This window comes from Mytilus galloprovincialis, chromosome 10 (genome assembly GCF_965363235.1).
Source record: "Mytilus galloprovincialis chromosome 10, xbMytGall1.hap1.1, whole genome shotgun sequence".
Taxonomy (NCBI): Eukaryota; Metazoa; Mollusca; class Bivalvia; order Mytilida; family Mytilidae; genus Mytilus; species Mytilus galloprovincialis.
In genome coordinates, this window is record NC_134847.1 from 14845968 (window position 1) to 14861557 (window position 15590).

The window sequence follows — 15590 nt, forward strand, 5'->3', positions numbered from 1 at the left end:
ATTTCCGTTGAATACAAATGATGCAACCAAATTTAAACCTAGTTAGCAAACATTTAAAAATGCCATAATTCATGCTCATACAGAATCGAAAAAACAAATGTAATTTGAAAGACCAAAAACGAAAATATCTTATAAGTGCGTACAATCTTCTATCAATAGTCACAATGGATTAATTGCAGAAAATATTCCAAAATATTTCAAATATTTGGATATGATAAAAGACCAGACTATTTATAACAACCTTGACAGAAAAATATAGTACATATTTTTAAGCTATAAAAACACATAAATATTCTAATTAAAAAAAAAAATGATTTCTATTTCTACGGCTACAATTGATTTTTATAAACTCTACGGCTAAAATTGATTTTACGGCTAGAGTTGATTTATAAGTTTTAAGAACACTTTGCTTTAATAAAAAGGGTTGGGTAAAAAGCGATTTAAATTATATAGAGTTTTGCTATTTTGCCGATTTTATTTCAGATTTATTATCGGTAAGACTTAGGCAGCAACAATATGATTTTCGTGGGGGGGGGGGGGGGTGTTGTTTCCAGTTTTTGGTGAAAAAAATTATTTGTTTTCATCCCTGGCTGCCACTATATGTAATGCTAGAATTGAAAGAAAGAAAATGTTTCCGCTTTATCGCTAAAAACAATAGATAAACATTGACGAAATCGTATGCAGTTTATTATTCTTAAAAATCAATTGGGGGCAAATTAAATTTCGTTTTATGGCTTTTCCAGAACAGGTGTTAAGATACTTCTTTCAACTCTTCACTAGAAGACATTCTAGAGATGTGCAGAAGAGACCAATAGATCACGCCCTAGTTATCCTGCACAATTATTGGTTCATAGAAGATGATACAATTTCTTTTAGAATAATCATTTTCTGAATCGATATCATTGCTTATAATTAAAGGATGGGACAGGTATACGTGTTTGCAGGGGAAAGGGACGATTTTTCTAGTATTCACACCTAGATTTGAACAAAATCAAATAATAAGCCAGTTTGATTTTTTTACTTAAATTAATTACGATATCATACTGTCATACTACTTATGGACCTCGTCCTGACAATGTATGAACTATTTTTCACTGGACGAAAAACAAACAACATTCAACCAATCTCTGGAAAACCCGTACAAAGCTCTACAGTCGAGTTGTTTTTACGATAGCAGATGGTAATTATGGTCATCCGTCTGTTCGTCTGTGTGTCCTGATTCAGGTTAAAAGTTTGGTCAATGTAGGTTTTGTGAAGTTTAGTATGACATCCATTATCACTGTACTAGTATAAATATGTTTTGAAGGGACCAGCTGTAAGACAACTACGGGTGCGAGAGTTTCTTGTTACATTGAAGATTCATTGGTAGTTTTCGGCTTTGACACATTTCTTATTTCCTTTCTCAATTTTTTTGAAGTCCAATCAACTTAAAACTAAGTTCACATGTTACCTATGATATGATTTTTCTAATTTAAATGCCAGATTATAGTTTTGTACAATATTTCTCGGTCCACTGAACATAGAAAATGATAGTGTGCACGGGGGTTTATTCCCGATTGTCCCACTTTTTAAAATTTTAGAGTTCTGATTGTCCCACATGAAAAGTTCTGATTGTCCCATATTATTTTATGTAGTAAAATGTTCTTAGATAAACAAGGTAACTGTTGTTTGTATTGCTAAATAAACAAGAATTAATTATTGCATATTTAATATTAATTTTATAAAAGTATAAAAAAATGGTTCTTTAAATCATTAGATTGATACACTTTTGATTAAAAAAATATAATATTTCTGATTTATGAAATAGATCTTTTAAAAGGTCTTGAATTAAAACTTTTTTTCTGAACCTGATTTTTGGGTTTATATATGACTCTAGAAAAAAAAAATTGGTGACGAAAATCATATGTTGGTGCACTTATTTTTGCTACAGCCATTTAAAAGTACCCAATTCTGATGATTTTCTCAGTTTTCATCAAATGTTATCCATTTTTGGGCTATTATTATGAAAAAAATCACAGTTTAACAATTAAACTTTTTTTCTTCATACTTTCAATAAAGATAGAGTGGATCAATCTGAATAGATCTAACTTAAAAAAAAAACTAGAAGTAGGTGTTAATATAAGAAAGTTTAATAAAAAAATATTGTTTTTTTGTAATTTTGGAATTTTCTCTATGTTTAGAACACAAATCTTATTATTTTAACTTCTTTGTTATAATTGATTGAAAAAATATATATTTGAGAAATTTGAAAGATTTTTTTTTATATGGGATGCACATGCTTCTGGTAAAACCATTTCTTGTACCCCAATCTATTTTCTCTAAATTTGCTGCTGTCTAGAATTTTTCCAGATCAGCCTTTCCAAGAATCACTTTTAAAAGTTGTTTTTCCAATTTTCCCATTATTTCTGCAGTCAACAGGACTCTTCACCAATTATAAAAAAGAGCCAGACTTCCATAAGAAAAAAGAAATAAGAAGATGTGGTATGATTGTCAATTAATTTGTAAAATATCAACATTAATTTTACGTTGTGATTTTCTATGTATTTTTTCAATATGAATATGTAATTACCTTTATAGTAATCTGTACTGTCCTGTAAGTATTCCATATATTCATCCGATGTTTTGTCCGGATATCTTAGATTTATTATATATTGTTCTCGTGATTTCCGTCGGTCTAAACAAGCTCTATTCACTCGTTCGAACTGACTGATTGTTAGCCCGAAAACGTCATTTGAGATTGCGATTCCTACGTCTTCAGACTGGTAAGGTGATGGTGTGTATCTGCGCCTTCCTGGATAAGGAAAACGTTTGACGCCGTATTTTTCCCAGTAAGTTATTTTCCGCAATCCTCGTACATTTTGCTCGTCATCCTTTCTATCATATCTTGAGTTCCGATTCATCTTGGATGTTAACTATAAATTGAATATATTGTGCAATATTACTTAAATAATGCAAACAACATACATATACAATATATTTAAAAACATCTAAGACCACACCTATTAAATAAATAGTTCTTCTGACATTTGCTTTTAAATATATGGGGCGAGCGAGCGAATTTGTTTTGTTTTTTTTAAATCTTAAAAATGAGTTTTTGACAGGCGAGTGGTCTGCAAGAGGAGCGAGCGATATCTTTTTATTTTTTTATCAAACAGAAAAAGAAGGAAACACTGATGTTTTGATGCATAAAGCCTGTTATCCCATTTGAATTCTTTATTCTGACTCTAGGCAAACAACTGAAGACTCTTTCAACTTGCAGAAGCAAATATTTGAAAAAAATCATTTAAATCTGACTTAGAAATGGCAATACCAATGACCTTCACAAATGTAAAGAGCATGCAAAACACATGACAATTATTGCATTGTAACTTTTTGATGAATAGCTTTTTTTAACAATGTTTAAGGTTAAATTCCACCAAGGGCTGTTCCAAAAATAAATGTAATGGGGGGGGAGGGGCAGGAAAACACTTTATATTTGACCCCACCATGCATGCATTTTGAATTGGATATTTTATTTAAATGTTCAAGGGCAACAATCTTTCTTAAATACCACCCATCAAATTTTAATGCAGGTGCCTTCCTCCCTCCATACAATTAATTCTGGAAGTCCCTTAACAAAACCTGTGATTTTCTTATGGTTGAAGAATTTGTGGTTGCCTATAATTGCTAACACCTACTTCTTTTGAATTTTGGTGTATAGTTGTCTTATTGGCAATTTACCACATCTCCTTATTGTTATATAAGAGCTGTGCTTGGAAACAAAAAGATAAACAGAAGGATATGTATTCTCATCAAAACTAGCTACTACTCTGAATTGTTAGATGCACTCTGGGTGAATGAACAATATTTAATATGGGATAGATTTTACTTTGATAGTCGGATTTTGACATATTTTTTGCTTACCAAACTTTGAAATTTTCGAAAACGTACTGGTCGAGGACCAGTTACCGTCGTTTTTTGTCAGTATATTTCATTTATCTTCTTAACGTGAGAACATTTAAATCTATCCTTTGACATGGAAAGTGGTTACCAAAAATACTTTAATATTTCAATTGGTCAGTATTTAAAATTAACTAAATTTCTCAGAAATTAACTTTTAACGGCGTCCGATTTCGTACGAGATTTGAAGATGCCGAGGACCAGTTACCGTCAGCACCGAAATTGTTACAATTCTCTCTTAATGGTTGTCAGATGAGTTTAAACACGGTCTCAAACTATTCTAACAAATTGTATAGTATTGATTTTTTACATTAAATGTTATGAATCAATTTGGAGATGAGCAAATATTTTTTTATCGCTGAAGCGTCGTCTTCGTTACGCAGGAGTTGTCTCTCTTTGCTTACCTCGTCAAAGTGCCTCATTTTAATTTAGCGCCTTTTTCGATGAATTGTAAACCCCGGCGTTGAACAACATGGAAAGCATTGCTGGAAGTGGAATGAAGTTGACTGACCAATTATGAGGAGAACAAATTTGAAGACAGACAAATAATCAGTCAAGATTTTACTCAAAAAGACCGCACGTTTGGTGTTGATAATCGAGATCGACTTGAAATCGGAACTTTCACTTTCAGACAGAGCCTCCAGTTTACATGCAGGTAATTTCACTGAAACGTAGGTCAACATTTAATTGATAGGTGACAATCAGACATTTTTCCATTTGTTATCAGTGTAGGATCCAAAACTTTTCCTAAAATGGGAAGGGGTCTGACTGACCTAAGCGAAGGGGGTGGCACTCTTTTTTTAATAGTCGTGCTTCAATGATTCCCTACATAATCAACCAATTTTTTTCCATAAAGAAAAGAGTGGTGATCTGCCTATGGTTATGACAACCTGAAGAAGGAGCGGTTGACATCTTGATTCTAGTTGTTTTAAGGGGATGACGGCAATTTCAATATTTTTACGTCAAACCCTTCCCCCTCCCCCCCCCAAGAGAAACAAGGGTTGATAGTATAAACACAGCAGACAACACCAAGAAAGATGAGTGAAGAAGTTATGGAATTTTATTGACTTGTCTTAATATTACTGATAGTTTTCCCAACCTATTCCAGCAGCATGTCCTTTCACATTGTATATATTTGATATCATAGGAAGTGCCCCCACCCTTTGTGAACCAATTTGAGGGGTCTTCATTTGCATCACATGGTTAGGTTAAGTTTTTAACATATGACATGCGCTGATGTGTGTTGTGTTAGTACTAACAAATTATGCCACCTGCTAGCCCCTGAGTCTGAGTGTACCTAACTGTTTATGAGGCATGCTAAAAATGTCCCAAATCTACCTTCAATAATGTAGCTGCATATCTGTACTAAAAATACTGTGTTAAATGTAATCACAATTACAGACAATTTTGAAATGAATGCAAGGGCTGTATAGCCAGCCATGGTACAAAATGTAGTTAACTTCCATCATTAATGCTCCAGACTAAAAAATATTGATTCAATTTCAGATTATTTAAAATTTTCAAAATTGTATACATGTATTCATATAACACAGAAAGGTTTTGAAGTTTTCTAGACTAGAAAATACAAATTTATACTCATTATACCACCGCTTTAAAAAAAAAAGGGGGGTATACTGTTTTACCTCTGTCTGTCCTTCCGTCGGTCAGTCCATCCGTCCCATGAATATTTTTCTCAGGAACTATGATACAAGGATTTCTGAAATTTGGTTTCAGGATTTATCTAAGTCAGCTATACCGTGTGATGGGATTTCAGATTATCACTTGACAACTTCCTGTTTATCGAACACTTGTATGATTTTACACATGATAGCCAAGTTGAAAATTTTCGTCAAATTTTTCTCACAAACTACAATACAAGTATTTCTAAAATTTGGTTTCAGGATTTATGTAAGTCAGCTTAACCGTGTGATGTGTTTTCAGATTCATCACTCGACAACTTCCTGTTTACCGAACACTTGCATATTTTTACACTTTTTTTATATTATCCACTTGCTGCTGGGGTATCATCAGTGAGCAGTAGCTCGCAGTTTCACTTGTTTGTACTTTAAATTGGTTAAAAGAAACTTATTACACAAAAAAATTGTCACCTTAATGTACCCCTCATGCATGTCTTACATTTAAAGGGATATTTAAAAACATTGTCATGGAAGGTCATCTAACAGGTTGTTCTCAACCTGATTATGGTGCAATGTACATGTATTGCCTCCCTCTTGTTAAATATATTGGCTTTTATAATGATAAGCTCAATAGTTGGTCATACAATGTACATAATTATGCTGCAGTTTATAGTAAGATGTACTTGTACTACTAGACTTCTTTACCTTGTGATTTATTGACCTTTGTACATGTATGCATGTGATACTGTAATCAAATTTGCATGTTCCTGTACTAGAGTCTTTGGCATTGCTCTTGTGATTTATTGACATACAAATTACATGTACATGTGTATGTTATTTGGTTTTTATGTTTAATACCTTAATACATGTACATCTATTTAAACTATTTATGTTATTGTAGCTGTGTAGTTCATCTGTGTCTGCAATATTATACATGTACATGTAATTTTGTCAGATGTGTATGTTTTTCTTAAGGGATGCAACTAACCACAGCTGAAAGTTTTATATGAATATGGTATGATTTTAATTTGATATGTCTGTCTAGCAGGGTTCTTAGTCTTGAATGCACAATGTTTTTGTTAGATATAGGTAGCTATCAGTTATCTGTGAGTACTCTCAGATCTGTACCTAGTGTCTTTTTCTTGTCAGATAAAATGTACAAGTACCCAGCCATGACCAAAAAGGTCCACCTGTATTTTTGTGCATCTGATGAGTTGAGCCTTTTTCAACTGATTTTTATAGTTGTTTCTAATGCTGTATTGTTGAACCACTGTCCCAGCTTAGGGGGAGGGTTTGGATCCTGCTATCATGTTTAACCCTGCCATATTATGGATGTGTGTGTCTGTCCCAAGTCAAAAGCCTGTAATTCAGTGGTTGTCTTTTTTTATGTATTACATATTTGTTTTTCATTCGTTTTTTTGTACCCAAGTTAGGCTGTTGGTGACATTCAGGGTCTTCTATAGAAGACTATGTGGTATGGGATTTGCTCATTGCTGAAGGCTGTACATTGACCAATAGTGTCATTTTCATCTCTTGTGGAAATTTGTCTTTATATTGGCAATCATACCACAGCTTTCTTTGTTTTATTCATCTGAATGTTTTTTTAGGGTCCCTAAAAGGATGAAGAATCTTCTTAATTTGAACTTGTGCAAATGTTAATATGTAGATAGACAACTACCATAAAACAAGAAACCAACAGATGAGTTTATAACGAAGACTACAGGTACAATATAATATTATATATTAAGGCATAAATCTTAATATACCTTATATTGACTGTGTTTGAAAAATACACTGTTTTAGTAATTTTTCTGCTCATTTTGGAGGTCGTGATTTGCAAATAAACAAATATTTAAATTTGTATTTGTTTGATTTTGGCATAATAAAACAAAGTCAATGTTCAATTTCTGCTACTGTAAACACAATTTGTTTAATCTGAGTTTGCTAGTAGACTGAAGGTTAAATACACATGTCTGCTATATCATGTACAATTATTCATTAAGCTGCTACCCAACATCTGACTAAAATTAACTTGGCTCGTTCAATTTTCACAAAATTTTTACAAAATATTTACTTTGACCCTTTGAGAGGAATACAAAAATTTCAAAAAACTTGAACCAATTGATTTCTGGGAAGAAATGGTTGAATATATTTCAGTTTGACAAACACTAGTTCGATCATTGAAAAGCTTAAAATTTCCTGAACAGTATAACATGATTAAAATGATTAACTGATTTTACAGAGTTATCTCCAGTATTTAAGGTACTACCTTAAATGAACAAAATATTATGTATATGTCATTCAGAAATTTTTCGATGTGAATACTATATAGCCTGACAACTGTCCATATCTTTTCAGATGATTAAAATGTTTATAAAAAGCTTTTATTAAAGTTTAAGATTATGGAAACTCTCAATTTGATTATGATTCATAACATCTTCAAAAATCATTTGCTGATATTTTACTTAAATATTGGTATATATAGTGTATGATAATGTTGTTTTGTTATGCATGCATATCAAAACTTGTTATTTGTCATTACATTTGCTTTCGGATCTTTCAAAAACCACATTTACTCTAAAAAAAAATTTGGATTAGAATACAAATGAATTACCAATAAGTTGAATAACAGAATAATTTTGCAAATTATTATCTAATTATATGATTTTGTGAACCCAGATTATTGGTCAAAACTTTTTGTCTCTACCACTTCCTTATTATTTCTTTCAGAAACAATATGAAGACGTGCAAAAAAGGAAATCTAAATTTTAAACCTTAAATATGCCTTAATACCCAGAAAACTTAACTTTTTGCAGCTTACAATATACAGGTAATAATAATAAGTCTTTTACAGATGATAATTGTATTATCGAATTAAAATCAATATTGCAGCAATAAGTTTGTTATTAACAGTATTATATTTATATCAATATAATGCAATTTCGATCCAAAAAAATTTTTAAATAAATTTCACAGTTCTTCAAATTATAGTCTGGAGAGATTTTAATTATATATTCCTTATTCTTCCATTGTCTCTATAATCTCCATATCGCTATCAAATTGTAAAAATTCTTCCCTTATTAAAGGGGTCTTTACTCTGGTACTTCTTCTATTATCTGCCATGTCTACAGATGATTTAGTACATGTAGCATACTGGTGGAATTCAGCAGTGATTTGTTGGTTACATTGCATATTTCTTTTTTCTTCCTTCTTCTGTCTCTTCCTCTCTCTTTCCTCTTCCTTTTCGGTGTCTCTTTTCTTTCTTTCTCTTTCTTCTTTCTTTGCTTCCTTCAAAACTTCAGCTTCTTCCTTTTTTCTAGCTCTTTCTGTTTTTCTTTCTTCTTTTTCTTCTGCCAACTTTACTGCCTCATCACGCTTTGACTGTAGTTTTTGAAGCATTTTATCCCCTGTTATTACCCTGGCTTCTGTGATGATTTTACTAGAAGTTTTTTTTGCTAGAGATGGATTTGCTGGAGGTAACAGCACATCTGCTAAACTTCTTGGAATCAAGTTTTTTTTTACAAGCAGATTTTCAGTTGGTTCATTTATGCTCATCTCTATTTCTTTTACATAGGAGATAGTGTTGCCACAACAGTGACAAAGAATTGTTGATTCCTGGAGCTCTATAAAAGAAAAAACTCGAGGTACAAAAATGTAGAATTTAACAAAAGATTAAATAACTCAGAAGTTAATGGGCAAGCGAGAATAACACTATTGAAACTATTTATTTGTTGCTGTTTTACATTTTTTTGTTTTATTATTTTTTTGTATATTAACACATACGATACATACACCTTTAATTAGACTAATTACCGGATTTGTTATCACATAAGCAACATGACTGGTGCCACATGTGGAGCAGGATCTGCTTACCCTTTGGGAGCACCTGAGATCACCCCTAGAATTTGGTTGGGTTCATGTTGTTTTTTTCATTTTTAGCCATGGCGTTGTCAGTTTGTTTTAAATTTATGAGTTTGACTGTCCCTTGGGTATCTTTTGTCCCCTCGTTTTTTTAAATGGCTATTTAATCCAATCCTGGAAAAACAGTCATTTGTATAACTTCCTGTTTGGGTCAGGCGGCAGGCCCTCAGTAGTGAGCTGAGGGAGGAAAAACGTAAGAAAGCGATCATTAAGAAACTTGGATAGGGTATGATCCACTATTTCGAAATTGAAAATGAAGAAAAAGAATATTTTGTTTGAAATATGTGCGGTAGGTTAAACAGGTCTGGTGAAAAAGCATCATGTATGTCGCATGGTTTAAAAAAGATCCCAGTTAGCTTCAACCATTTGTCAACTGGATGAAAAAGTTGTGTAATTTTAGAATGGAATGATTAGTGATTAGGTATATTTATAGCCTATCCCAAGTCAGAGCCTGTAATTGTTTGTTTATATGTAATCCCCATTGGTCAATCAATTTTCCCCAAATTAAGTGAAGAGGTGGGTGTGGGGGTCAGTGAAAAAACTATGTGAATTAAGTTTTTTATCCTACATTGAAATTTTGATGTCACCAATAAGTCACCATGGGAAACACAAACAAATGTCTTAGTTTAGAAAACCACTGAACATGCTGAATGGACTGAAACCAAGCATAGCATGAATGTTCTTAATGAGATAATGACAAGTAGTTATTACTTTTTAGCCAATCCAACTTCCAAGATGCCTAGATGGCCACCATGGTGGAGATTAAGTTTAACATAGAACCATATGGGAAATACATACAAATTTCTTCTTTTAGAGAAACACTGAATGGAATGCAGTTAAAAAAAATTATACGAAACACAAAAATTAAGAAATGTTGGTCGTATATTGGTATCACATCATCATTGAGAAAAGTAAAATCACAGATACTGAACTCAGAGGAAAATCCTATCAGGAAGTCCATAATCACATGGCAAAATCAAATGACAAAACACATCTAAAATGAATAGACAAGAACTTCCCACCTCTAAACAGTCAGCAATATTCTTGACTTTTTTTTCAAAACTACCTCCACCCTTTTTTATTCGAAAATATGCGTAATTTTCATCAAATTGGGAATTTTAGAATAAATGATGAATTCGACTGAAACTTCAATTTACAGACTCCATTTCAAGAGTCAAACCCTGCTTTGATATAAAACCTCTTTTTGTCAGTTTGAATTCATGCACAATTAGTACTGAGACTGCACTGTTTGGGAAAAAAGTTGTTTTTGGGAATATTTTAAGCCATTTTTTTTCAAATTGGGATTCTCCTCCAGGGGAAAAGCCTTTTTCTCCATTAATATACGGCAAACAATATCACTGCTTAACAATATGTATTCATGTATGGGATAAGGCCATAAAAAATAATAGGTTTATTTGCCCAAACGCTACCGCTACCCAGAAAAAAGCTGCCTACTCAAATTCTTTTATTGTCCTGATTTGAAGAAGTTTTTTTTTAATCAAATAGGCATGAAGACTAATAAACATCTGATACTTCAATTTCTTTTTACCTACCTACCCACTGTCTCAACCTTTGGGTAGGTTTTGGGCAAACCAAAATATTTTTGTATGGCCTAAGGCCTTAATTAATATATTGTTTGTTTTTTCCCAAATCCCGATTCTACGAAGCCAGGTGTGGGTAGGTAGAATGTAGGTATGGAAATAATTTTATTTTTCCAAAAAGCTTGAACATTATCGGACAATTCTGCAAGCCTGAAAATCAGAAATGAATAAAATAATATTCGATTTAGTTATGACAATAAAATTTTATTATGATTAGCACCATTTTTGCAAGGTTTGTCGGGATTTTGGAAACAACAAAAATTAAAGTTATGCAAGAAAGCAGGAAAAAAATCAATGAATCTTTCACCGACGGAGGAAATGGAGTTAACAATTTCCTTTCTTCATCAATTTCCTTTCGTGAGCATGACAGGATCCGCCTCGGCAATTTTTTTGAAACCAAAGACAACGCCCAACAGAGAGTAAATAAGAGTCTAGAGAAAGAGAAAACTGGTAAGAGGAAACACAAAAACCACCATGGACAATTTGACTCTTACAGATTTGACAGAACAGAATTTTTAGCAGAGATTAAATCCAAAAATGAAGGGGACACGATCAACTGGACAGCTCTAGCCCGTAAATATCAAATGGCCTGCAACGACAAATTTCCTGCAAACGGGGGGCAAATTATACAGGAATATGCTAGAAGCAAAGGAATTAACACCATCAAATTCAAATCAAAAGTTTATAAAAACCAAAGGGCATATTTTAGAAGGGTAAGGAGGGCAAAAAAAGTGGTTATCGTCAGCAGAACAAAGATTTCCCTCCCTACTCCAAGGCAGTCATCCCACTTGAAGAAAGATATAAAGGTAAAGATAGCTTCCGGAGACTTGTATTTAGGGGAAGAAATAGCACCAAAGGACATCATTTCAACTACAATAACAGATGGAAAATTGCAGCAGAAAACAACAGTTATACATGGTAGAAAATTCCCCCTCGTTAGACTTAGAAGAATAGCTTTGCAGGAACAGGTAAGCAGTGGAGTATTACGATATTTTAGTGACCAGGAATATGACAGCTTAACCATGGACCAACTTACATCTCGTTATATCAGGATCGGACAAAAACGACCAGCAGGAACTCTTTCAGATAAAATAGAACATCTAAAACTCACTGAAAGAACAAGAAAAATTAAACTATGGCACGACCACAGCTGCATCTTAAACCATTCCTATGTATGTTTCACCATCTCATGGCTATATGATCCTGCCAACTATTTTACTGACATAGAGTACCAAGAGAAGTATAAAGACCGTAAACCAATTAATGTTCAAGGTATAGTAGAAAAACCAAAGTTATATATTTTCGGCCAATCAGGTAGCAGCGACGTAGAACAATCCAGTTACACTGCAGTTAGAATTGAAGACCTCCAAATTTTATCGGAACCTATCACAGCAGACAATGGTAATATTAAAATTTTTGATGTGATGCGTGTATTCAGCGGCGACGGTCCTACAAGACAATTTGAAATCGGACAGCAGAGAGGTGGAAATTATCCCTGTGTATGTGGAGTTCACGCGAATGCTCATGGAAATTTTGTTCTTTGTTATGGCATTTCACCTCTTACACTAGATGAACGAGTCGGTTTAATAAAATCCACACGATGTTTCGAAGAACTGAAAAAGGGAAATTTAAATCCATTCCAAAATTTAAAGAAAGACGACCTCATAGAAGAACTAGAAAGCAGAGATATTGATATTCACAACATGTTACGTTCTGAACTACAAGAAAATCTATCCGCCCTACTTCATGGAATTTGCAGACCACCAGCTCTAATGACAACAAATCCTACTCTTTCAACCCATCATCTGAACTTAAACAACTATGAAATATTTGGCATGGAACCATTACATGATCTTTCCAATTTTATACAGAACATTATAACTGAATTACCATCCCATATAAGCGACAAAAAACTTCAAAAAGAATTAGAGGAATTTTCAAAACACACCATCGGAGATAAAAATCAAATAAATGGATCCGATGCACGGCTATACTTAGTAAAATTATCCCATTTTTTAGCTTCTTCACAACAGACTGATCCAAGCATAAGACAGATGATTGACTCGCTTCTTGAAATAACCAACATTTCGTATTCTAAGTACAACACCAGATCTCCAAAACAGATACTAAGGCTATATAATCAAAGCTTTCTTCTCGCGATAAATTGCAGAAACGTTGTCGGAGTCCCGTCTAAAATGACATCAAGGAAATTTTTTGGTAGTCATTTCCACAGTGTATCCATCCATCTTGCAGAAGTTCAAAGAATATTTAATTTAAGGTCCCTCGTAACAGAACAAGAAGAAAGATGTTTTGGAGATCTACGAAAAATTTCAGAAAACACTAGTAACCGTCAACCAAAAACCGTATGCGACAACGCAGTTCTTCGATTCACTTGTCAACAATCCAGCAAGCAGGACAGTATTTACATTCAAGAATCTATCATTCAAAAGCTCGCGAAACAAATTCAGGCCAAACCCAGAACTTTAATTCCTTCAACCATTCTTAATTCAAGACCTATTTTATTACAAAGCCATCTGGAGAGGATAAGTGATTACATCTTACCTGGCGAAGGAGTTTGGTGGCATATGGAAGATGGTAACATGATCTTCCATGATGGTCCTGATGATGAACCTTTTCACATCGAAGGTCCAGACATGCACCACTTCCGGTAATCCTCCTATAAAGAAGAACATCAACAACTGAAAGACATCTGGGAAAAGGTTATAGAAAATTATAAAAGAAACATCATCACATTACCACTTCAAAGAATTAAGACGTTTGACAAAGATGGCAAAGTCGTGTATATAACACCAACTGAGACAGGTATGTATAAACTGTTTAAACCAATGTCAACTCCAAAATATTATATTATTGATGATATTTCAAGACTATTCATGAGAAATGCAATGAAAATTTCCCAAGCAACAACATACTTTAGATTATAATATTTTTTGATAAATCGGGTCCAGACATAACTGAATACTCTTGCAAAAATTCGATTTTTTTTGTTATATATACCTTTCTTAACTGATAAACTTTTGTTTTATGGCTGCATCTCTACTAATCAATCAAAAATAACTTTATTATTAAGGATATAAAGAAAAGACGTGCTTGTTCATGTTTGGAATTAATTGTGTTCCTTGTTTACAAGCATGTTTAAAATCCAGCTCAGTATAACAATCGTGTACAAAGCAATGTAGAATATTGATTTGCATGTTCTCAATTTGAATTTGCAAATATTTTGCTGCTAGAAGTTTTAAAGACCTTATATTATATATTCATCATCATACATATATTTGGAAATCTAGGTATTTTTTCGAATAATAATTTCATGATTTTTTTGGTGAAAATCTGGTATTTGATACATTTTAATTCTTACTTGTTTGACAATATTTCAAGTTATGAAAGTTATGCCTAAAGTAATAAATGTTAAGTGAAAAATAAAAAAAATTCTTTTTAGATGTTATTATTTAATTCCTTAAAATTGCATCTTAATACTGTCATTACTGTATAAACTTACCAGAAACTACTGATGTTTTTTGTAGACTTGCCATCTGAGTCAACAGACAACTACCAGCACAACATACCTGTACAAGGTAAATGATAGATTTAAATGTTTCTCAATACTAAAACAATCATGCTAATATCAATGATTAATCTTAAGGTAGATAGGGTGTCTTCTTCCATCATGGATTTCGGAATACCAGAAAACAAGGTCTATATCTTTAATCGAATGAGCAAATTTTGAAAGTAGTAGGAAATTTATGTGTAAGAACTTTTATTTCAATATAGAAAATGACATGCTGTATCATATTTAGGGTTGTATTTTACAAAAAACAGTAAACTTTTGCTAAATTTTTTTTTTTTATAATTTTGACACATAAGGCATTAAGGGGAGGCAACTCAAATGCAAGGGCAGATAATTCAGATTAAGGTACTTTAACAATGGAATGTTTTAGAAATTTACCTGTTTTATTATGTAGCAAGAAAACAGGTCTGGGGACCCCATTTTTTTCTTTTTCTTAACTGAAAGCATACTATTAAAGTTATATTCTCATAGGTTATCTCAAAATTCTATGACGTAGATTATGATTTATGGTCCAATTATTAAAAAATTCTATGAAATACAATTAAGACACCCCACCCCATCTACCTTAAGTTAATCTTGTTTTTCTCCATTCATGTTAGTTGATAGACAAATTTTATGAATCTGGGAAAAAAACAAACACAGAAATAGTAATTTGTATAATAAGTTATAAATGTGTCTTTTTATCTTCTTATTTTGATATGGAGAAAGTAAACTTGATCGTTGGTTTTGCCGTTTGAATAGTTTTACACTAGTAATTTTGGGGCCCTTTATAGATTGTTGTTCTGTGTGAGCCAAGGCTACGTGTTGAAGGCCGTACATTGACCTATAATGGTTTACTTTTTGAAATTGTTATTTGGATGGAGAGTTGTCTCGTTGGCACTCACACCACATCTTCCTATATCT

At 32.7% G+C, this 15590-nt stretch overlaps 1 long non-coding RNA gene across 1 annotated transcript; it reads left to right on the top strand.

Moving 5' to 3' along the window:
- The first annotated feature begins 4383 nt into the window (after positions 1–4383).
- Positions 4384–9210, top strand: LOC143049903 (uncharacterized). Its single transcript, XR_012970354.1, has 4 exons — positions 4384–4594; positions 7184–7299; positions 8307–8406; positions 9151–9210. It is a non-coding gene; the product is annotated as an uncharacterized LOC143049903 (long non-coding RNA).
- The last annotated feature ends 6380 nt before the right edge of the window (positions 9211–15590 follow it).